We start from the raw sequence: 24,850 nt of genomic DNA, 5'->3' as shown, positions 1-24,850 counted from the left end.
ATTTTGAAAAATTAATGAAAAAGTACTTAACAAATTTTCTTGAAGCTAAATCTATCCTTAAGGTGAACAATTCGGTTTCCATCTAGGCTTAAGGACCTTTGATGCCTTGAACACTTTTACTGAGAAAATTTACTATAGTTTGGATTCACATTACTCTCTGTTAAGCATTTACGTTGATTTTTCGCAGGCCTTTGATACCGTCAGACATGATATCGTTACTAAAATTAAATCATTATGGGATACGTGGTATTATACTTCACTGGTTCAAAGATTACCTAACCAATAGAACCCAATCTACTAAATTTATTCATCAAAGCTCAGAACCTTTGACTGTCAACTATGGGGTTCCACAAGGCAGTGTGTTAGGTCCAATATTATTCCTTCTTTATATAAATGGTCTAACCAACACATTTTCCAATATCAGAACAATTTTATTTGCTGATGACTCCACCTTGTACATCACTGGCTCTGACCCTCCTGATATGATTCACACCGTAAACAATGACCTGGATAACTTTGATGAATGGTTCTAAGCAACAGACTGACAGTTAATCTAAGCAAGATATTTTACATGCTCTTTACCAACAAGACTATAAAAACATTACCACCTTTAATTTATCAAAATAACCTAATTCAAAAAGTCACAACATAAACTTCTAGGTATAAGAGATGAATCACTAACAATTAAATCACATATATCAGAGCTCTGCATCAAAATATCAAGAATAGTATATCTCTTATATCAAATGAAAGATCTTATGCCCAAGCATGTGGCTGAGTGGTAGTGTGCCGGCGTCGCGTTTGGGAGATCCAGGAGGGGCGTCGTTTCGAATCCTGGCTGGTACACAGCTGGGATTTTTCAGTCACCGCCAAGTGGCCTAAGACTACCCACATGCTGCCCTGAAGACCACCAATCAACCCGGACTCTAGATAACCTCTCCAAGGTGAGGCTCTAAGATGAGCTCTAGGGGGCAGTATGAGCCAATGCGAGATGGCGCCACTATAAACACTCCCCTGCGCCACAACGGGCTGGGCCGACCATCAGGACCCACCAGTGAGCAAGCCTAACGGTGCAATAGGCTGCAATGTAATAATTTTTTTTTTTTAAACTGCTCATGTCCTTCCTCATCTTTTTTCTGCACCCCAGTCTGGTGTAACACATGCCCCACATACCTTATAACTACCCTTAATCAGATTACAAAAGATGACCGTAAGAATTTTTACGAACGGGCTTTTTGGATCACACCCAAGGAATTTTTAATTTAAAGAGGAAAGCATATTAAAAATATTTGACATAGATAAGATTCATATTGCAATCTACATGTACAAATTAATTCATAGCGGCAATGTAACCTCTCATCCACAACACAACTATCCCACCCACACACGAGGAAACCTCCGCACACCTCTACATAATCCGTCACTCTTTCAACACTCATTGTGCCACTCTGGACCAACACTTTGGAATTCAGTTCCTGACCACATGAAAACATTACCCACACGAAGCTCATTTAAAAAACAATTAAAAAAGCACATAATAGAACAGTACTGAATACTATATGTACACTTATATTTTGTCCTTACTTTTTCCTCCTTTATTCCCTTCTTTTTATTAACCATATATAAATACTCCAGATTATTATTATTATTATTATTATTATTATTATTATTATTATTATTATTATTATTATTATTATTATTATTATTATTATTATCTTTAGTAGTAGTAGTAGTATAAATATTATTATTAATATTTTTATTATTAGTATTAGTATTAGTATTATAAAATATTATTAATATTTTATTATTATTATTATTATTATTATTATAAAATATTATTATTAATATTTTTATTATTATTATTATTATTATTATTATTATTATTATTATTATTATTATTATTATTATAAAATATTATTAATATTTTTATTATTATTATTATTATTATTATTATTATTATTATTATTATTATAAAATATTATTATTAATATTTTTATTATTAGTATTAGTATTAGTATTATAAAATATTATTAATATTTTATTATTATTATTATTATTATTATTATAAAATATTATTATTAATATTTTTATTATTATTATTATTATTATTATTATTATTATTATTATTATTATTATAAAATATTATTATTAATATTTTTATTATTATTATTATTATTATTATTATTATTATTATTATTATTATTATTATTATATTATTATTATTATTATTATTATTATTATCATTGCCATTATTATTATTTAAAATTTTATAATTATATATATATATATATATATATATATATATATATATATATATATATATATATATATATATATATATATATATATATATATATATATATATATATATATATATATATATATACCTACTATAACTCCTTCATACATGCTTTTCACATGCCTAGGCACTAGGTTGGTTGGGGAGCTGCTGGCTTTCCTTTAGTATTTACTTGTTTTACGTTACCTGCCTTATCTACATATCCTGTTTTGCCCCAAAAGCTTTGCTTCCTATGGGATGCTTATGTAAATAATTAATACAAAACTTTTCAGTGATGTGTTTAGGCATATTAAAGTGTTTCAAGTGTTTCCTCTCTCTCTCAGGACATGAATGAACCCTCAAACCTCTGGTCCAGGAGTCACCACGGCTGTCAGCAGAACAACTTGGAGCATCCGCCCTTCCTGCCGCCAGTGGTCAGAGACTCTCTCTTCTGCCACACGGTCTGCATGTCGGCAAGGCACTACATCGGACTCCACTACAGCCTCCACAACCTCTACGGACTGTCAGAGACGAGTGCCTCCAATGCATAAGTCTATGATGCTCACAGTTTTAGGTGCAGGGAGGGATATGCTGACAGTAGGTTTGTGGTGTGCATTCAGTATGGGCACAGTACATTAGTGATGTGCTTGCAATAAGATTGTGGTGTGCATTTATTATCGTTACAGTGTATTAATGATATACCCAAGTCATAGGCAAGAGGAAATACAGATGAAGGAAGGCTGTTTTTCTTTCAGAGTTTACCAGCCAAAGGGATGAAAGAATGAAGATGCTGGTTGACCCTTGCATAAGGGATTAGGATAGCATAGGGATGAGCCAGAGTTGAAGGTCTTGTACAGATACAGATGAAGGAAGGCAAGGCTGTTTTTTCAGAGTTTACATGCTTTTAAAAGGCATGAAAGAATAAAGATGCTGCCTGGTTGACTCTTGCATAAGGGATAAGGATGAGCCAAAGTAGAAATTTACCTGCCAGAGGGATGAAAGAATGAAGATGCTGGCTGGCTGACTCTTGCATAAGGGATTAGGGCAGCATAGGGATGAGCCAGTGTATGGACGGTAGGGGTTGAGGCATGCAGCTACCAAGTTCAGGAGTGCCCGCCAGTCCTCTTATTTATAAGATATCAATACTTATTTATTATTACTATCAATATGGCCATTACTTGTTGCCAGAGCCCTGCAGGGTGTGGGAGCCAGGCGGCCGTTCATGACTTCCCACTCGTCCTTCCCCGGCCAGGGCATCGATGGGGGCCACTGGACAGACCACTACGGGGGCCACTGGACGGACCACTACGGGGGCCACTGGACGGACCACTACGGGGGCCACTGGACGGACCACTACGGGGGCCACTGGACGGACCACTAGGCTGGCCACTGGACGGACCACTACGGGGCCACTGGATGGACCACTACGGGGGCCACTGGACGGACCACTACGGGGGCCACTGGACGGACCACTACTGGGGCCACTGGACGGACCACTACGGGGGCCACTGGACGGACCACTACGGGGCCACTGGACGGACCACTACGGGGCCACTACAGGGGCCACGGGACGGCACACTCGGGGGGCCACTGGACGGACCACTAGGGGGTCCACTGGACGGACCACTACGGGGGCCACTGGACGGACCACTACGGGGGCCACTGGACGGACCACTACGGGGGCCACTGGACGGACCACTACGGGGGCCACTGGACGGACCACTACGGGGGCCACTGGACGGACCACTACGGGGGCCACTGGACGGACCACTACGGGGGCCACTGGACGGACCACTACAGGGGCCACTGGACGGACCACTACGGGGGCCACTGGACGGACCACTACGGGGGCCACTGGACGGACCACTACGGGGGCCACTGGACGGACCACTAGGGGGGCCACTGGACGGACCACTACGGGGGCCACTGGACGGACCACTACGGGGGCCACTGGACGGACCACTACGGGGGCCACTGGACGGACCACTACGGGTCCCACTGGAGGAACCACTCCCGGTCCCACTGGACGGACCACTACGGGGGCCACTGGACGGACCACTACGGGGGCCACTGGACGGACCACTACGGGGGCCACTGGACGGGCCACGTGTGCTCCCACTGCATCAACATGTGGCACTCCACCGCAGGTCAGTGCTGCTGGAATTTATTTATTAATTTATCAATTTATCTATTTATTTTGTATTTTTATTATTATTATTATTATTATTATTATTATTATTATTATTATTATTATTATTGTTATTATTGTTATTATTATCATTATTATTATTATTATTATTATTATTATTATTATTATTATTATTATTATTTTATTTATTTATTTATTTATTTATTTTTCTTTTCTTTTTTACATCCTGGCCCACAGCTGGTAGGCTTTCTTTAGGGGCCTGGTGGTCAGCCCGAGCCCGTCATGGCGCAGGGCAGGCGAGTGTTTACAGTGATGCCATCTATTCTGAACGGGCAATGGGCCACGTTATTTAGAGATTCCAGCGCCCAAACACACACGTGACGTGACTTTTATAGGAGTTGTGGGCCTTTCCGTGGGTAGTTTTGTGACCCTGGTGGTAGTTTGACAAGGCTTCTGTGCCATGAACTCTAATAACCACTCCTGAGAACGCATTTTACCTCTCTCTTTGCCTTAAGAAATAGCTGGTGTGTGAGGGTCAGTAGTGTGTAAGAATCCCAGGCAAAGCATTCCCTTGTCAAGTTTATTCTGTGGTGACATGCAGCTGTGCCCTCTCCTCTACAGCAAACACCCTTGCTCTGTCCCTATCTCAAGTTCTTACCTGAAAACTTCTCATCCCATCTCTCAAAAACTTAATGTCTTCTTCTGGCACCTTGGCCCAACCTGCCACACGACTATTGTCCACTCAGGAAGGGACGGTCCACCACACAGCCTGAGATCATGAGGACACTGTGAAGAGAACACTTAATATAACACGAGTGCATTGATGTATGGCAGAATTGTTACAATTTTTAAAGGCTGAATTTAGATTAACTTTTACATGGATGATATATTTTTGGAGTTCATATTATCAATTTTTCACCTCCTCTTCCTCCTCCTCTTCCTCCTCCATGTGCATACTGTTTTTCACTCCAGTGTAATTGTGTGTGTGTGTGTGTGTGTGTGTGTGTGTGTGTGTGTGTGTGTGTGTGAGAGAGAGAGAGAGAGAGAGAGATTCTATGTCATCAACACCCAAAATAAGGCGCTGTAAGTCAGCCTATGGTCCTAAGCATATCAGGCTCCCACTGTTACTATTCCCCAAGGCCACAGAGAAGGCTAACCGTGTTTTCCTGGGTGGTGTTTTCCCATTCAGGGTGCAAAAGCCGTGTGAAACTATCAGCAGCACCACCCTGCATCTCTGTTTGTCTGTATCTCTGTGTCCCTGTCTTCCTAAATGTATCAGGCTCCCACTGCGCCTATTTCCCAAGCCCACAGGGAAGAGTAACTGGGTTGTCTTGGGTGTTTTCTCCTTCAAGGCACAGAAGCCATGCAAAACTACCGCCAGGCTCAGGAAACCGCCCATGGAGACCCCAACAACCTCTGCGAGAGCCTTTTGAAATAGATGGAGCAAGCCTGTGAGGAGTTTGACAATATGGACCTTAACTTCATCGTCTGCCAACTTGACGCAGCCTTTCACGCAACTTTTCCCTATCCTTTACAATACTCAGCTGTTGCACTCTTCCACATGAAGCATTTACAATCTGTCCTAAATCATCTTCCTAAGTCCCTGTCACCACACTCAAATTCTTCCCTTCCTGTGCTGTCTTCTGTGCCCTCATTTCATAGTCACTGCTGTTCAGAACTTGCTAACAGCTGCTTCCTTCCTGCCTTCTGCAGTGCCCAAGGCTTTCTGCTCAAGCTCATTCCTCTGCTATTTAACTTCCTAATGCCTGAGTTAACCAAAATCATCACTTTTTTACATCCCTTTCCCTGGTAAACTCTGAAATACTTGTCCTTCCTTATTTCTGCATTTTGTCCTGACTGCCATTTGCTTCACTCAGTCCTCTCTAAGTCACTGCCATCACACTCATTCTTCTTTAATTCCTATCTTCTATGCCTTAATTTCATAGTCACTGCTGTTCTGAACTTGCTAATAGCTGCCTCCCTCCAGCCACACACACACACACACACACACACACATCACTTTCTTCCTCCTCCCTACCAATTTAACAGAGGCAGGAAATAACATAGAAGCTGCCAATGATTTTTTTTTGTTATTATTAATCAACAGAGCTGGGATTCTGTAGAAAAAATCTACCACCGGTATCGGTAGTCGGTAGCGAGCCGCGTCCAATCGGTATCGGTAGATCGGTAGATTTTTCAGAAATCTACCGATCGGTATAGATTCGGTATCGGTAGATTAAAAAACTCTATAATTATATAATAAAAAAATGCTTTTAAAGGCCCATAACACACTTTTTAAGTTATTTCTCTCTTATTTCGGTTAACTTAAGAATAGAAGTAAATTAGAGTCTTTTAATACCTTTTTTAAGTTCAAAAATACATAACTTATTTAATAAATGAATTTCTCCCTCAAAAAATAAACATCAAACTGAAAAAAAGTTAAATTTAAACAAACTAGACAATACAGCATTATTTATTAACTTTCACAAAATAAATTTCTTCCCAACACAAAAAAAAATTAAGTTTGTGTCATCAATTTGGAGCCTAACCTAACAGAGCCTCACTCCCATGGCCTCTGCCCAGGACACGTCCTCAAGTCCACAGGGGGAAGGAGACGCTGCCTCCACACCTCACCTCTCCCCCACGCTGCCTCACACGTGACACTGGCTTACGTGACTAGCCTCACTCTGCCGCGTCCCTCTTACAGGGTTCACACACTCCTACACACGGGCCCCGCCGCGCCACATACAAAACACTCACTCAACACACAGCATATCCTAACCTCTGGTTCGTAACAATATGATTAAATAGTTCACTGACTTGATCAAAACTTTTTTAATGTAAAATAAAGTTTAAAAAAGGAAAATCACTTGAAAAGTTAAAAGCACAAAACGATTAAGTGCTGCTGCCGCGGCGGGTGGACTTAAAAACACTGCCACTTAAAACACTAGGCGATGAGGCTGAGCACGTTGTCGAGAGCGTAGGAGCTAGAGCGTAGGTGTAGGCTACTCGCGTCGGCAGGCCAAACAAGAGTGGGGCTCCCGCCAAAACTTTTGGCGGGAGCGAGAATCTGCTAGGTCGTGGCTGCCTCTGATTGGCTGAGAACGCCCAGAACGGCCGGTGATTGGCTAAGCGTGATGACGTCAAAGTAATACCTGGAATTTCCCATAGATGCGCTCGAACGTGTTGAAACTTGTCCGTTTCATTTTGCCGGGGTCGTCTTCTCTTAAGTCTTAACAAAAAAGTCCCGCGCTCGCTTTTTCAATCTACCGATACCGATTGACTGCCAATCATGCGATCGGTAGCGGTATTCGGTAGTTTCTTCAAAATACCGAATGATCGGTATCGGTAGCAGTAATCTACCGCCGGTAGTACCGATCCCAAATGTCAATCGGTAGTCCCAGCTCTGTTAATCAACATATTTTAGTAAGGAAGAGCTTCACTTTCTCCAGTGCTCCTGTCACCTTTTTCCTCCCCTCAGAACACTTCAGAAATATGTCAGGGGCAAGAAATAGTTAGGAACCTTGCAGCATCAGAAATATGTCAGGGTCAAGAAATAGTTAGGAACCTGCCAGCATCAGAAATATGTCAGGGTCAAGAAATAGTAGGAACCTGCCAGCATCAGAAATATGTCAGGGTCAAGAAATAGTAGGAACCTGCCAGCATCAGAAATATGTCAGGGGCAAGAAATAGTAGGAACCTGCCAGCATCAGAAATATGTCAGGGGCAAGAAATAGTTAGGAACCTGCCAGCATTTTTTAGTTGGTATAAATGACATCTATTGGTGAGGAAAAGCTGTGATTTTGCCACTCCTTCCCTTCTTTCCTCCTTCTCTCCTGTTCCTTCTTTCCTCCTTTCCCTCTGCCCCTTCTCCCCTCCCTCCTCCCAAACCCTCCAGGAATCATTTAACAAAGGCCAGAAATAGTTAGGAAGCTGGCCGCAGTGTTTTTAGTTGCTGTAAATGACATCTTATGGTGAGGCAGAGCTGTGCCTTTGCTGTTACTCATACTCCTTTTTCCTCCTCTCAGACCCTCCAGGAATTTAATGAAGGCAAAAAATAGCAAAGAGGCTGCCAGTATTTAGTTCATATTAAGTGACATCTTTAGTGAGGAAGAACTTTGATTTCCTTTTTCCTCCCCTCAGATCCCTCCAGTAGGCTGAGAAGAAGCTCCAGAGCCTGGCCCCGGAGATGGAGGGGCAGCGGCGGGCCAGGAAGCCCTCCGGCTCTGAGACGTGTGGCGCCACAACCAACAACTCCGCGTGCAGGGCGGGCTTAGAGAAAGGCTTTACACAGACCCTGGATAATGCTCCTGGTCTTGTTCCTCTTCTTCTTCTTCTTCTTCCTCTTTACCTTAGTCATGCTGCGTTATGAATCATGTTAATTAATATATCCTTTTCTTCTTTACCTTAGTCATGCTGTGTTATGAATCATGTTAATTAATATATCCTTTTCTTCTTTACCTTAGTCATGCTGTGTTATGAATCATGTTAATTAATATATCCTTTTCTTCTTTACCTTAGTCATGCTGCGTTATGAATCATGTTAATTAATATATCCTTTTCTTCTTTACCTTAGTCATGCTGCGTCATGAATCATGTTCATATCAGACATGGGGTAATCGTAATCATTTACAATCGTGTACAGTTTTTCAAGTAATCGTAATCATTTACAATCGTGTACAGTTTTTCAAGTAATCGTAATCAATTACAATTGTTTACAGTTTTTCAAGTAATTGTAATCAATTACAATCGTTTACAGTTTTTCAAGTAATCGTAATCAATTACAATCGTTTACAGTTTTTCAAGTAATCTTAATCGATTACCCTCCTATTTTTTTAGTAATCGTAATCATAATCGAATACATTATAAAAGTACAACTGTAATCGTGATTACTTTTGTGATTACATTATCAAAGTTTAGTTAATAGTTTCTCATACAGCAAGTGTGTGCTCTAAATATCTGTAGTAATTCAACCAATTAAATATTCAGCATGGTACATGTGTGAAATTTGCAAGTTCACCTTTCAGTCCTTCCTGTGATCATGATTGTAATCACGATTAATACATCACGTAATAGTAATCGTAATTGATTACACCTAATTTATTGTAATTGTAATCGTAATCGTGAAAATATGAAGTAATCATAATCGTAATTAATTACATAACATAAGTAATCGCTCCATGTCTGGTTAATATACAGTAAAATCTTGCTAACTTCTCTTCTCTCCTCCTTACCCTCCTCCCTTCCCCTCTCCCCTCCCTCCCCCAACACATTCCCTACACATTTCTCCTCCTCCCCAGCCTGAGCACCTCACCCAAGAACTGTCCAAGATGCCTCACGTCCAAGAAGTCCCAGGTTTACAAGTGGAAGGGCCTGCTCAAGGAACTCCGCTGCTCTCTCCTGGACGGAAGGAACCAGGAGATGGAGAGGAGGTGATGGAATAATGTAGGCTCCAGTATTTTAATTTTTCAGCTTATTCAAAGAGTTGGCAGTTTTGAGGTTTTGTGGTGTCAGGCATGCCTCCCCTTATCACTAATTCCTCCTCCTCCTGGCCCTTGTCACTTGCCTGTTACAGTGTGAAGAGGGAGGGAATACATGAGGGAGGCATTGAAAGGGAGAATTAAGATGTGATGAGGGAATGCCGTCAATTCCATTCTTTTCTTCATAATTGTAATTGTTTTCAGTGTTGTTTTAATGCATATGTAGTGCAGCGACTAGGCCTGACGGGCAAGCCTCCCATAACCCACTCAGCCAGCGGGGTACCTCTTTGGCCGACTGGTAAGGTAGTGGCTCTCCCGTCACGCTGGTCACGGGTTCAATCCCGGACAGCCAACAAAACCCTCTCCTTGTCTTAATTAATGTCTTGTGTGTTTCAATACACACAGAGGACGTGTGGGACCGGGAGTAGTAAAAAAGAGAGAAAAATCTCAGCCTTAAACATATAACAGGGAGGCTGGACGAGGCGGCAGAACTATAGTGCTAGAAGGCAGGGAATGTATCATTGAGGCAGGGACACACAGTTTTCTTATTTTTAGTATACGAATACTAATTCAACTTAACTTCTTCCATGGAATGAGATGAAGAAGAAGAGAAAGAAGACTTGGGAACAAAGGTAAAAAATAGCACACAATTTCTTTTTTCTTCATTTTTTTTCCTTTTTTCTTTCTTTTCTTCCATCTTTTCATCATCATTTCTTCCTTCTCCTCCTCTTTCATTCTTTCTTTCTCTGCTCCTCCTCCTCTTCTCCCTTCATTCCCTCCTCTCTCCTCCTCCTTCTCCTGTCCACTATACAGGTTCTTGGTGACTGTCATTGTTTTCAAAATACGTCTGTTAGTGTTATTAAAACCCGTCCCTGGGCTGGGGCTAGAGTCTGTTGAGCTGCCCTGGCCTCTACAGGAAGGTCTGGGCACACTAGAGGGCTTGGAAGGGGCTGTTTTGGGGCTGAAAACATGTTGCATTGGCCCTGTAAATGTGGAGTCTGTTTAGGGAATTAGTGTGTGTGTTATGGCCTCGGGGGCGGCTGGGGGAGTGATTCGGCCAGTGTCCTTTTCATTATTTCCTTTACTTAATATTCTTGTTTTTTTTTTTTTTCTTTTTCTTTCCTTAACTTTTTTATTTGTTACTTTCCTTGTTTTCTTTCCCTAACCTGTTATTTTTCCTCTTTACTTTTGTTTTCCTCTTTCCTTAATATTTCTTGTCATTATTTCATGTCTTCTTGCCGCTGGTTTTCCCCTTTCTCCTCCACTTCTCCATTTTATCTCCTCCTCTCCAGTTCTTCTCCTCCCTTTCACCTCCCTCCTAAGGGGGGAAGCATTTGCCCCGCACATCAGCTGTTCCCAAAGGCCAAAAAGGAGGTCAGTCGGGTCATAAGGAGTGTTCTTTTAGGTTCACGGTGCAGAGGAAGATAGATTATGACCTCCTCCTCCATCTCTCCTCCTTTCTCACATCTTTCCCTTCCTTTCTTTCTCTTCTTCTCTTCCCTTCCTTCTTTCTTCTTCTCTTCCTTCCTCTCACAATATTCTTCCTTCCTCCTTCCTTCTCTTCTCCCCCTCCCTTTCCCTTGCCTCCTTCCTCTCGCCTCCTTCCTCTCCCTCCCTCCTCCTCCTCCTCCTTCCTTTCCCTTCTCTCTATCCCTCTTCCTCCTTCTTGGGTCTAATGATAATAACAATGATAATAATAATAGTAATATATATTTTTAATTTATTTTTATTGAGCATTCTTACATTATTTTAATATTACAGGAGGAACACACACACACACACACACACACACACACACACCAGGATAAATGGGAGATAAATAGGGGAGAAAAGTGACAATTGTAGCAAGAGATGGAGTGCTAGTGAGAGGGAATGAGGAGATAAATAAACTGCAATGAATGGGAACGTGGGAGGGAGAGCAGAAGTGAATAGTGCAGGAATATAGATGAGTTTAGGGCGGCCAGATGCACAGGGAGGTGAGGTCAGGAAGAGAGCAGCGAAGGGCAGAGTTATGAAGGGAAGAAGTGTGAGCACGGAGGCCAAGAGGGGATCAAGAAACAGCTTTAGCCAAGTACTGTACATGACACGCAGCAGAGCAAGGGGATATACATGCAGTGGAAAGGTGTTATACAAGAGGTGTGTGTGGTGTGTCAGGACGAGGCAGAATGAACCGTGTACGAGTGGTTTGGTGTGGGTGTGGCAGCGAAAGAAGTGGAGTGTGCTGCGCCCAGATGGTTTGGACACGTGATGAGAATGGGTTTGTGAAGAAAGTGTATGAGGGAAGGCTTGAGGGAGGGACTGTCAGGGAAAGTGAGAAGAGGAGGAGGAGGAGGAGGAGGAGGAGATAGAAGAAGAGGAATTGAAGAGCAAGAGTGCCAGAGCAGGGACAGATGGAGGCACTTCTGAGATTGAGATACACACACACTGATTGACTGACTAACTAACTACTGAGGAAATGTAGTAGTAGTAGTAGAAAAGAGAGAAAGAATAAGGAGAAGGAAGAGAAAGAGACAGAAGGCTGTGCTCTCTCTCTCTCTCTCTCTCTCTCTCTCTCTCTCTCTCTCTCTCTCTCTCTCTCTCTCTCTCTCTCTCTCTCAGGATCCACAGGATGACCCCCACAGACACATATATGGGTCCCCCCCCTCTTTCTCTATAGAGCTAATTCTTTCTCATTATTTTTATTATTTCTCTTCCTATCAGAACCCCAACAAAAGATGAAGAAGAAAGAGAAGAAGAAGAAGGAGGAAGTGAAGAAGAGAAGTTTCTTTCAATAATAATAATAAAATATATATTGAAAGAAATCAGTTTAAATTCTGTCCATATAACACACACACACACACACATATACCCTCTCCTCCTCTTCTTTTCTTCTTCTGCTGCTTCTTTCTGCAATACATTAAAACATATTACTATCCAAATCTAGAAGAGGAGGAGGAAGAGGGAGGCATGGAGGGAAGGAGAGAGAACAGAGTGGACCTAGGGAGATAGAGTGAGGGAGGAGAGAGAAGAGAAAGAGAAGTAAAGAGTGGTGGAGAGAAAGAGAAGGGGAAAGGTGGATAAAGAAGGGAGAGGGAGAAGGAGGAGAGGAGGGAGGGAAGGAAAGAGAAGCGATTCTAACATAAGGAGAGATTTGGAGGAGGAGGTACAAATCCTGGAGGGGAGAGGAGAGGAGGAGGAATGGGTGAAGAATGTAATGAAGGAAGAGAGGAGAGGGAAAGGGAGGAAGAAAGGAAGAGAGAGGGAGGAAGAATGAGAGAGAGGAGGAGGAGGAGAAGGAAGAAGAGATATTATGAAAAAAAAATAATACAGATAAAAAATAAACCTTCTATTCCTTCTATTATCTCCTTCTACTAATCACCAAGGCTATTATACTGATGGTAGATGTAGACAACCTCTCCCTGACTCTGCTCCAGGGAGGCAAGGAGCAGTGTGAGGGCAGTAAAGAAAGTAACCTTGCCCAGGGTCAGGCACCACAAGGACTCAAACCACAAGAAAAGACTGCAAAACATAGAGAGGATAATGTGTTTTTCTTCTTACTGTCTGACAACAACAATATCTATAGCCACTGAGAACTGAAGAAATGTTTTGAGAGATCTAACTAATACATGTCCAATATATAGTTCTGGAAATGAGGCAGCTTTCTATATTATGTACTGACAACACTACCAGGCACAGAACACACCAGCAGGACATGAAGGATAACTTTCACCAGTCCTGCCCCTTAACCCCTTGACTGTGGATTTCTTACAAGAAGACCTCACCAAGCTACAGCAATGGAACAAAAAGTGTCTGCTACAATTCACTGAACAAAAATGTGAAGTCCTGCACCTTGGGAGGGGATATCCAGCACACCAATACCACATGGGAAACACTCCACTATCACCACAGAGGCAGAGAAAGACCTGGGACTGTATGTTACCGGGCTACCAGTGAAGGACAAATCCGTGCCAATTGCAGTGGTTGGATTAAAGACCCCCACACTCACCTTGAAGCAGAGCGCCTGCCAGTAGCGGCTGTGGGTACGGATGACGTCATTGATGGTCTGCACGGCACTCTTGTTGGGCACCAGCTGGGGCTCAAGGGGGGGCAGCGGATCCCCCAGCAAAGCCTTGGCACACAGCGTCATGCAGTAGCTGATGGTGTTGAGGCTGAAGCCGCCCTCCAGTGCCAGAACCATGCGGCCCTCGGCCAGGCCAGACAGAAGGGCCTTCATATGTTCAAAGCAATCGGGACTCACGCAGCAACCTGGGAGTGTGTGTGAGGCTGTTACTTTAGGTATGAGATGCATGAAGGGAGGAATGGGGGTGAGGAAGAGGAAGGGAGTCCTGTAATATGGAATGTAATGGTTAGGCTGTGTTACTTTAGGTATGAGATGCATGAAGGGAGGAATGGGGGTGAGGAAGAGGAAGGCAGTTCTTTACTATGGAATGCAATGGTCTGAGATGACAATACACCAGGATACAATATAAGGAGACTAAAAAATGCTTCATTACATACACATGGCAGCCCCTGAAGATGACTTATTAAGGCAGATAAAAATAAATAAATAAATAAATAAAAAAAGCAAAAAGAACAATACAGAAATTTTGGATAAGAAAGAACACTAAAGGAATAAAGAGAGGAAAACAAGAAACCCAAACAGTGAAGGAGTGCACCAGGGAGTGCTGTTATGAAGCCAAAACTCCCGACCATGAACTGAAAATATAATTATGGAGAGAGAACTGAACTGAACTGAACAGATAGTGGCAGAAAAAGAGAAAGAGGCAGCAGCAGGTAGTCATACAGATAGTGACACCATCCACCAACCTCCAAGTGGGTCCCCGCACCAACATCAAGGCTGGCAGTGACCAGGACCAGCTGTGGGTTGAACTGGAAGGCCACGGGCAGCACCACCTGAGTCAGAGCCTCTGCGTCACCCATGCCACTCTGAAACAACACAAGAAAAACACTGTGGCTTTAGTAAACACGACTTCTTCCTCCTGAACTGTGGCTGGGAAGAAGGACACTGGATGATGAAATACCAGAGCTGAGGACCATAACTGATTCTTGCATTGGGAGCTTGGATAGCAGGGTGAACCTTCATGTGCTGGACAGGGTTGTGCCAATCTAGACATTGATCAGTGGGAATCATAACAGGAAAAAAGTGTCAGGTAATTGTGACTGAATGAAAATGCAATACTTCAGCACTAGTGTAGGGAGAAAAATACTCAGAGGACTTAGCACTCGAGGGTCAATTTTCTGATTTGTAGCTGGGAGGAAAGACACGGGGTGGTGAAATAGCTGAATCAAGGGTTTATCTCTCTCTCTCTCTCTCTGCCAGCCTAGTTTCCTCTTTATCATTCCTTCTTTCCTTAAATTTCCATGGACTCTTCCCTTCTTTCTCCATTTAATTCTTCCTCTTTCTCCTCCTCCTTCCAACCATCTTTCCAGGCCTTCTTTTCCTTCCTTCCTTTCTTTCCAAGTGAGGGCTGGAGCACTATTTCAAGGTGGTTAGCATGTGTTTGAATAGGTATTTAGAACAATCAAGACACCTGAAACTGATCTCTCTTTTGGCCACTTAGGCAATTATGGATGAGTAAAATATTGTGCCAAAATTGTTCCTGGTCCATGTAATGTGTCTATGTATTTTTGGGGGGAGAAAGGACAGACTCTATCTACTTTACCTCCCTTAATACAACCTTGGTGATGCTGTTGTTATGTCCATTTATTCTGTTTGTCTCACAGTAAGCAAACTGCATTGCATTTCTTTCCTCTCCCTCTTCCTTCTCTCCCTTTTCCTGAATGGTTCCTGTCTCTTGAGGGAAACAACCTCTCTCGAAATAGCTGTTCATTTATTTGGGAAAAAACAAACTCTGGGCACCTGGCTCATAGTTGTCATCATCTGATTAACCTTAAAAGATGCAGCATTGAAAGACTCCATCTAACGTCTTCACTACCAGGTCAATGAACACAGTACAGATTAACTAATCAATTCATGAAAGGTAATACAGCAAATGTCAGGAGAATACTGGGAGTACCTACCTATCACACTATCTATCTATCTCTCTAGCTAGCTAGCTATCTAGGCATAGTATTTGGACATGAAGAGCTCTCAGGTCAAAGGCAGGTCTGGTGAGGGTCAGAGAGTAGGACGTGAAGCAAGCGACCAGTGAGCAGCATTCTCAAACTGCAACAATGTCTGTGTAAAAGTAATTCCAAAAAAGGGTCAAGGGAAACTTGGTCCCATGAAGGTGCAGCACACTTGTTAACCCCTTGGCTGCAGATTTCCAGCCAGAAGACAGACCTCACCAAGCTACAGGAGTGGAACGAAAATGTCTGCTACAATTCAATGAGGAAAAATGTAAAGTCCTGCACCCTGAGAGGGGATATCCAGCACACCAATACCACATGGGAAACACTCCACTATCCACCACAGGGGCAGAAAAAGACCTGGGACTGTATGTTACCAGGCTACCAGTGAAGGGATATCCAGCACACTAATACCACATGGGAAACACTCCACTATCCACCACAGAGGCAGAGAAAGACATGGGAGTGTATGTTACCAGGCTAACAGTGAAAGCCAAATCCGTGCCAGTCGCAGCAGACGGGCTAATATGTGAAATGTTCAACAAATAAATAGGAATCAAATATGAGGACACAGAGTCAAAGGAATCCAGTCATATGTAAAAAGACCCATTTTACTTATGAAAATTTAGTAGACTGAACATTCTAACACAGGGAAAACAAGAAAATTTTTACCTCTCCCTCCCTACTGGAAAGATTCTACGAGCAAACCATTTTGTGACCATTACTCAACATCTGGAAGGGTAAAGTGTGACCAGGTGCAAAAAATGTCAAACGCCTCCGCCCTTCACATCAACTATTTCCAGAGGCCAAAAAGGAGACCAGTCGGGCTCTGATGCATGTGTTTTTTAGGTTCACAGTACAGAGGAAGGGTCAAACCACCACCAGGGCCATAAAACTACTCCTGGAAATGCCCACAACTATCATGAACGCCTTGTCAAACAGGTGACCTTGGGTTCGGAAATGTTTAAGAATGTGACCCCTAGACTGGTAGAGGGTGACCAGGGGTAAAATAAATACACTGATCATGCACAAGAGGAAAGAAACAAGATATTTTCATCACCTACCTCAAAGGTAAAACAACAAAGTGTCTGCATCTACTACACACCTACACTGGCCCTGTATTCTCAAACCTTTGGGCACCCAAGTACACATATTTAACAGGGCTTCCATAGGCGTTGTGGGCATTACTAGGGGCAGTGTACTGTACCTGGTGGTGGTGTGGCCCTTCTTCTGTACCATGAATGTGAAAAAACCCTCATGAAAACCCAATTAACCCCCTGACTGAGGATTTCCTACCAGAAGACCTCACCAAGCTACAGGATTGGAACAAAAGGTGGCTGCTACAATTCAATGAAGAAAAATGTAAAGTCCTGCACCTTGGGAGGGAATATCCAGCACATCAGTACCACATGGGAAGCCAGGCTACCAGTGAAGGACAAATCCGTGCCAATCGCAGCGGACAGGCTAGTCTTTTTTGGCCTTTGGAAACAGTTGACGTGGTGGGAGGTGGAAGCATTGAGAATACCAACACTGGTGGAGACTAAAAGCTGACCTAGTGTGCTAAAAAAATCTAGCGTTGACACAGGCACACACACTAAAAAAGGTCCTGCTCACCACCATCCTTTCCCCTGAGAAGAGGAGACAGAATGACCCACTTTGGTGAGACTCATGCTTTTGGGAGTCAGTAAGTTATGTCTTCACGCATGCGGCAAAAAGTCAATTCCTGCTATACTTTTATTGGTACAGAGAAGAGCAATGAAAAAAAATGTCCTCGAAACACTTTTTTGATTTATGTGGTTTCATTGATTTGGGTATTTATAGACTGATTTTTTTTTTTTATTATTATTATTTATGTGTGTGTGTGTGTGTGTGTGTGTGTGTGTGTGTGTGTGTGTGTGTGTCTCGTCAGCAGAGATATGGCCCTCACCTTGTTGCAGGTAATGTTAATGTTGTAGCCTTGGCCAGGTCCCGTCCTCACTCGTCGTAGTTTGGGTCCTCAGAGGATGGGAAGAAGAGGCCGTGGTGGTGGCAGTGGAGGGACACGTACAGCACCCTCGGCTCGGCCACATACACGTGCTGGATGCCGCTGCCGTGGTGCACATCCCAGACCACCACCAGCACCCTGCAGGCCACAGAGATGGGTGTTGAGAGTACAATAGAATGCACACACACACACACACACACACACACACACACACACACACACACACACGTGTAGGCGAGATGTGAAAAAAGTTTAGCTTCCCAAACAGAAGCATTGAGCTATGGAATAGACTGGAGGAGGAGGTGGTTTGTGCAAGAAACATTCATGATTTTAAGGAAAAGTTGGATAAGAGAGGATATGGAGACGGGACAGCGTGAGCGTAGCTCTTTTCCCGTACGTCACAACTAGGTATATACAACTAGGTAAATACACACAGACGGGACCACACGAGCGTAAAGCCCAGGTCCTGTAAAACTACAACTAGGTAAATACAACTAGGTAAATACACACACACAATCACACCACACACCCACATGCACACACTCACACACACACATAACAATAAATCAAGGTGGACGGAAGAAACTAGTGTTTGCAATATATATAAGCGACATGACAGAAGGGGTGACAAGCTATATGAATATGTTTGCTGATGATGCTAAACTAATGAGGAGGGTGGCTAATGAAGAAGACTGTGTAGCCCTGAGCCAAGATCTCGACAGAATAAACAAATGGTCACGAAAATGTGAAATGACATTCAGTACAGAGAAGTGTAGCGTGATGGAGTTTGGTAAGAGCAGTAGATGAATATCGGGGAACTACTCTCTCAGTAATGAAAGAATCATGAAAAAAACGGAGGAAAAAGATCTGGGAGTGACAATAACAAACAGGTTATCCTTTGGAAAGCATATAAATCGGATAACTGGGGAAACATACAATCTTCTTAGAAACATAGAAGTAGCATTTACATATTTAGAGGAAGAAATGGTGAAGAAACTAATAACATCGATGATACGTCCAAGACTGGAATATGCAGCATTAGTGTGGTCACCTAGATTGAAGAAAAAATTAGAAAGTTGGAAAGAATACAAAGAGCAGCGACTAAATTACCGGAAACTCTGAGAGAACACACTTATGAAGAAAGACTGGAGAAATTGGGACTAACAACACTGGAGAGCAGAAGAGAGAGAGAGGACCTAATAGCATTGTACAGGATACAAGAGGGATTGGACAGGGAAGACCTAGTGGTACGTGACAGAAGTGTGACAAGAGGCAATGGTAAGAAATTGAAGAAGAGCGACTGTAGGAGAGACATCAAGAAATACAGTTTTCCATACAGAAGCACAACAACATGGAACGGACTGACAAGGAGACTGTGTGTGCAAAAACGATTCATGACTTCAAAGCCAAACTGGATAAGAAGCGTTATGGAAACGGGACACCACGGGCCTAGTACAGCTCTTTTCCTGTATTTCACAACTAGGTAAATACACACACACACACCCACACACACATATACACACACTCACACCAACACACAAACACATTCACACACACACACACACACACACACACACACACACACACAGGACAATAAAGAAAGGGAGAGAGAAGGAGGAAAATGATAAAAGGAGATGAGAGATTTTTGATAAAAGAAGGAGATGGGATAAACGAAAGAAGGACTATAAATAGATGATTCCAGATAGATAAAGGAAGGAGATGGGAGAGAGGGAATGAAGAATAGAGGGAAAGAGAAGACCAAAGAGATTACAGATAAAAGAGGGAAGGAGAGATGGAAGAGAAGGAGGAATAAGAGAGACAGGTGATGCAAAACAGATTCAGGATAAAGGAAGGAGAGGAAGAGAAATAGGTGATGTGAAGGAAATATTTGACAAAGGAGTGATAATGATGAAAATAAAAGGCAGAGTTAATGTGGTGCCAGGGCCAAGCAGCGCCCACCTTGGCATCCCAGCCTGTTGGCGGCGACGGCCACGTTGTTGTAGAAGCAGAAGCCGTGGGGGCGGTCCAGCTCGGCGTGGTGGCCGGGGGACGGATGATGCGCATGCCAGCCCTGGCTCGGCCTGCAAACACCTCGTCCACAACCTTCAAGGAAAGAGATTGTATCATTCCTACATTGTTTTCCTCCTCTTTCATTACTGTCAATTCCAAATGCATTCTTGAGGGTAGTGTATTATGACTAGAAAAAGAGTACATATAAGTGTGTGTATAAAAAGTATAGAATGCAGAATGAAAAAAAGATTACAGGCTTTTACTATATTTTTTTTTCCTTCTCCTTCTCCTCCTCCTTATCCTCTTCTTCCTCCAATTTCAATACAGCATTATTTTCTATTACAGGCTTTTACTATAATTTTCTCTCCTCCTTTTCCTTCCTCCTCCTCCTCCAATCTAAAGACCCAACCATGAGCAGAGACTAGAGGAGTGACTCAATGCCATTCCTTTTCATCTCCTGTCTCACACACCTCCTCCTCCTCCTTTCTCTACCATCGTGAACACAACATTACTCTCTCCTACATGCACTTATGGTACTTCTTTCTCCCCCCTCGTACCTGCAGCAGTGAGCCGGCCGAGAGCAGGGCACAGGCGTAGGTGGCGGGGTGGAGGTAGACAGACTTGTAGTTCTCCTGAATGGTCTGCAGCTCCTCCTCCCCCTGGGCCTGGAGGCTGAACATGAAGGCCACGTGTTCCTGGCTGTGTGTGAGCTCCACCTCCTCACGCTGGGCCACCGAGGCTGTGCAAGGATGGAGAGAGGGAGGGAGAAAAGGGTTAGATTAGGATTAGACTCTTCCTTTATTAATATCTCTTTGGCATCATCTATAAATCTCTCTATTTCTCATTTACTCTCTCCCATCTCTCCTTCCTTTATCCAGAATCTCTTTTGCATCATCTCTCTCTCTCTCTCTCTCTCTCTCTCTCCTTCCTCAATCCTAATTCCAACAATGAGAACAACTTCTTTGCCTCAACTCAACCCAACTGATCCTACTGGCTGACACTGCATCAAGTTTATAAAGCAGGTCCAAGGAATAGAGAGAGCTGCATACCCTCTATGCTTTACTATGGGTGGCTATACAGGTGTTAGCCAGTGCAGGTGTGAAGGGAGACTCATACTAAGCAAGGCGAACAAGGAGAAGTAAACAACTGAACAGTGAACGACGGAACAGTGACATAAACATGAACACACACATCATACAGACAGTGCCTCCACCACCCACCTGCAGCCGCTGGCCTCGCCCCAGCATCTCCCACACCCGCTGGATGCACTCTGGCCGCTCTGGATGTTCCCTGTGTGTAGGGGGGAGAGGGTGAGTTAGTGTGTACCTCTGTGTGTTGTGGTGTGAGGGAAACTTGTCTGGTAAAAAAGGTTGCTCTAGTACGAGGGTAGAAAGCTGCCTCAAGGGGTTATGTGTGGTCAAAGTTATGGTGGTTAAGTGTTGGTTAGATAAGTGAGGAAAGCTTTGTCTTCTAGCTCTGGTAAAGAGTATTAAAGCTGCCTGAATGGGTGACATATGTAACATGGAATTGGGTGAAAATAAATAAATGGTATGCAGAAAGATGGAAAGTTTGGTTTAGTCGGCGCAACATCTGTGATCATATGCCGGAGAGAGACAGAAGGGAAGGAATTATAGAAGGGAACAGATCCCAGGAGACAGGACACAACCCCCGATTAATACCTGGTACCCATTCACTGCTGGCTGGACAGGGGCGTGGGGTATCGGAAAAGCCGCCCAAATTTTTCCACTCCACCCAGGAATCGAACCCAGGCTCTCTCGGTTGTGAGCCGAGTGTGCTAACTACTGCACCACGAAGTCCTCTATAAATGGTAAATGTGAGGGAAACTCTGAGTCTTTTTGAGGTAAAAGCTCTGGTAAAAAGATGCCATGTGCTGCCTCAGTGGGTTTGGTGTGGACAAGAAATTCGGTCCAAGTAGATAAATATGTGAGGGAAACTTGGTCTTCTTGAGGTAAAAATTCTGGCAGGTACCAAGAGCTGCCTCGGGTACATCAGAGTACTTAGACTATCTTCATTATGTTTTGTCTGTGAATGAAAAAACACCTTAGTGTGTAGTGCACTTACCCTTCCGTAAGGCTGCGTGTTGCTCCACCTGCTCGTCACACACCAGACACAGCCTCGGAGACTCACTCAGCACCACGGCCTCTGAAGACAAGGCACAGAGCTCCTCAGTGACTCCTGTTTGCTGTGACTGAGCTTCCTATGAAAGGTGTACACCCCTCCCTCTTCCTTCTCCTCCTCCTCCTCAGCCATTATTATTGGTCCACTGCAGTACAAAGGCATTTTATAATGTTCCCAACCTCCCTCACATCTCCTTCACTCCCTCCCTTCCCTTAACTCTCCTTTCCCCTCCTTCCTTTCCCTTCCTCTCCCTTCCTCCCTGCTTCCTTTTCTTTCCCTCTCAACCCCCCTCTCTCTCTCCCTCTTCCTCTTTGCCTTCCCTTTCCTTTCCTTCCCTCCCTCCCTCTCTTCCATTTTTTCCTTTCTCCTCTTCCTTCCCTCTCCCTCTCCCTCTTTCTCCCCCTCCCCTTCCTCCCTACATACCTTCCCTCCTCAGCTGCAGCAGTTTCTCATCAATCCTCTCCCTGAGCTGCTGTGTCTATGGTGTCAGGAGCTGCATGGTGTCTGGTCTGTAGGCATAAGGGCCAGACACCCACCAGGCCTTGGAAGGAGAGGCTCGGGGTGAAGGTGCTGGGGTCAGCCTCGCCCCACACCTCCTGCTGGCATAAGGACCCTGGTACTGGAAGCAGCGCCAGTGTGCCCGCTGGACATACACCAGGCTCAGCAGTGTCTCCTGAAGGCTGGGGAGGACAGGGAAGGGAGAGGAAGGTCAATGTTGAGAAAAAGAGCAGGTTAACTATAGGAAAAAGACATTGTTTCTGAGATCCAAGAAAGGCCATCAAGGAAAAATAAGACAATGCTATAGGCCTAAACAGCTTCCTCTTAATGAGCAGACATGGATAGGGAAAATAAAATAGACAGCAACAGTAAAGTAAGGAGAATAATAATAATAAAAAAGAGGGACAAAAACAATATTAAAACAAAACAGTTCAATAAATCCTGCATCAGAGATAAGGCAGACAGAGAGATAGATAAATGGATATAGACAGACTGAGATAGATAGATAGATAAAGACAGATATAAGCAGAGATAGATAGACAGGCACAGAGATGGACAGATTGATACAGAAAGATATAGACAGACAGACAGCTATCAGGCACCTTGGTGATGGCTGCAGGGGGGTCCAGCAGGGGGGCAGTGGTGGCCCAGCAAGGCACTGAGGGTGTGGGCAGCACTCTTGGCCAGGACAGCAGGCACCACCCACCCTGCACACACAACAGGGATTGATTATTACCATTCTAATTATTATTATTATTATTATTATTATTATTATTATTGTTGTTATTACTACTATTATTATTATCAATATTACTATCATCCTGCTATGTAATAATAATTGTCTAAGCTATTTTTTAGATTTCTGTGCAATATTTTTTTTTCAAGTTTTCAGTGATGTGTCAATTTTTTTTTCCCAATTGAATTCTATAGGGAGGTAGAATGCATACCAGTGTGTGGATGTGGTGCTCAGTTCCTGCCACAATGTTTGGGTGAGGTCAGACTGGTCACCTCCAGCACCAGCACCACCTTGCCCCACGCCAGGGCCATCAGCTGGGAGGTGAGGTGTGTGTACAAGCCTGGCCACACCTCCAGCACCAGCACCACCTTGCCCCGCACCAGGGCCATCAGCTGGGAGGTGAGGTGTGTGTACAGGCCTGGCCACACCTCCATCTCACCCTGAAATGCCAGATGGTAAAATAAAGTATAATAAATATGCTGTATTATTATTATTATTATTATTATTATTATTATTATTATTATTACTATTGTGTTTGGCTTCCCTGTTAAGAGTGGTTCATAATGGGAAGTTTGTGATACAGTTGAGTAAAATAAAATATATATACCATCTTTTATTATTATTACTAGTATTAGTATTAATAGTAATAGTAGTAGTATTATCATCATCATTATTATGAGGCTTGACTTCCCTGCTGGAGTGATTCACACTGGCAAGTGTCTGGATGAGGAGACAGAGCTGAGAACATCCATGAATTTATAAAAGTAAGTACAGTTGTATGAAAGCAGATATGGAGGCAGGTCAACACAAGCTTAGTTAAAATCCTCTATACTATGACTAAGTTAATGCATACAAAAACCAGACAAGCAAGCAGAGGCAGACACAAACACACACACACACACACACACAGATTCATTGTGACTTAGAATGACCTTGAAAATAGATAAAATTGAGCTCAAGCAAAAAATATTCATGAATTAAAGCTAAACTTGATAAACTGAAATTTGGAGACAGGACCAGCGTAAAGCATCCTGTATATCACTAGGTAAATACACACACACACACACACACACACACATACAACCTCCACCTAACACATACACAAGAGCCCACAAGTGTAGCTCAATTCCTATATATCACAACTATAGTCTGTTCACTTAATTCTGACCCAAGCTGACAACATAAACCTAAGCGTGGTCATAAGCACAGTGCATATTAGCAGAAAGTGCTGCGTGAGATAAACACAAACAGAGGTTAAAGAAAACTTGGAAGCCACAGCAGCAGCCAGTCAGCACTCAGCTTGCAAACACACTTAGGTTTATGTTGTCAGCTTGGGTCTGACTTAAGAGAACAGACTTTAGTAAGGCTTTAGGCCAAGAGAGAGAGACTGAGAGAGCAGGACTTGCCTTTTCATCCCCCACTGCCGAGTCATAACCAGCAGACACAACACTATAACTAACTCAGGACCAAACTAGAAGAGAAAATAGTCGTGCTTAGGGTTCAAACG

At 43.2% G+C, this 24,850-nt stretch overlaps 2 long non-coding RNA genes and 1 pseudogene across 6 annotated transcripts; 2 read left to right on the top strand and 1 right to left on the bottom strand.

Annotated features, from left to right (window-relative positions):
* The window catches only part of LOC126980757 (anaphase-promoting complex subunit 1-like), a 33,132-nt pseudogene extending 29,462 nt beyond the window's left edge, over nt 1-3,670 (top strand).
* A 629-nt stretch (nt 3,671-4,299) lies between these two features.
* Nucleotides 4,300-12,708, top strand: LOC126980755 (uncharacterized). 4 transcript variants are annotated; one of them, XR_007733505.1, is made up of 5 exons: nt 4,300-4,425; nt 8,571-8,740; nt 9,728-9,859; nt 10,505-10,539; nt 12,608-12,707. It is a non-coding gene; the product is annotated as an uncharacterized LOC126980755 (long non-coding RNA). The 4 variants fall into 4 exon arrangements; XR_007733506.1 differs by having other exon boundaries at nt 10,511-10,539; nt 12,608-12,672; XR_007733507.1 differs by having other exon boundaries at nt 10,514-10,539; nt 12,608-12,659.
* A 20-nt stretch (nt 12,709-12,728) lies between these two features.
* On the bottom strand, nt 12,729-23,315 carry LOC126980756 (uncharacterized). 2 transcript variants are annotated; one of them, XR_007733509.1, is made up of 10 exons: nt 23,210-23,315; nt 22,533-22,789; nt 22,053-22,133; nt 21,191-21,260; nt 20,528-20,709; nt 19,920-20,063; nt 17,904-18,098; nt 14,714-14,833; nt 13,893-14,152; nt 12,729-12,793 (listed from the first exon to the last, which is right to left on the bottom strand). It is a non-coding gene; the product is annotated as an uncharacterized LOC126980756 (long non-coding RNA). The 2 variants fall into 2 exon arrangements; XR_007733508.1 differs by having other exon boundaries at nt 22,533-23,305.
* Nucleotides 23,316-24,850: the final 1,535 nt, after the last annotated feature.

This window comes from Eriocheir sinensis, chromosome 45 (genome assembly GCF_024679095.1).
Source record: "Eriocheir sinensis breed Jianghai 21 chromosome 45, ASM2467909v1, whole genome shotgun sequence".
Taxonomy (NCBI): Eukaryota; Metazoa; Arthropoda; class Malacostraca; order Decapoda; family Varunidae; genus Eriocheir; species Eriocheir sinensis.
Note: the sequence above shows the minus strand (reverse complement) of the source record. Positions and strands in the feature narration are given on the sequence as shown.